The sequence below is a fragment of the Antrostomus carolinensis genome, unplaced genomic scaffold (assembly GCF_000700745.2).
Source record: "Antrostomus carolinensis isolate BGI_N321 unplaced genomic scaffold, ASM70074v2 scaffold16950, whole genome shotgun sequence".
NCBI classification, from domain to species: Eukaryota; Metazoa; Chordata; class Aves; order Caprimulgiformes; family Caprimulgidae; genus Antrostomus; species Antrostomus carolinensis.
This window is the reverse complement of record NW_010287929.1, coordinates 33880-34161: the sequence shown is the minus strand read 5'-3', so window position 1 is coordinate 34161 and position 282 is coordinate 33880.

Here is a 282-nt window from a genome sequence, read left to right as displayed (position 1 = left end):
CCCGTGGGCGAGGCCCCAGGCTGAGCTCCACACGAGGAACCCCTTCGGGGGGGCTCAGCCTTTGCCTGGGGATCCCCATGGGGAGCACAGGAGCAGCCAGGCTGCATGCAGGTGGCCTTTCTCAGAGTGCCCAGTGCTCAAGGATCTGCTCTGCCTCAAGGGCGTGCTTTAATCTGTTTAAAAAATTAGAAGTTCCTGTGAGCAAACAAACTTATTGCACAGAACTGCCTGTAGCAAACATTAAAAAAAAAAAATTAAAAAAAAAAAAACCCAGAAAGGTGT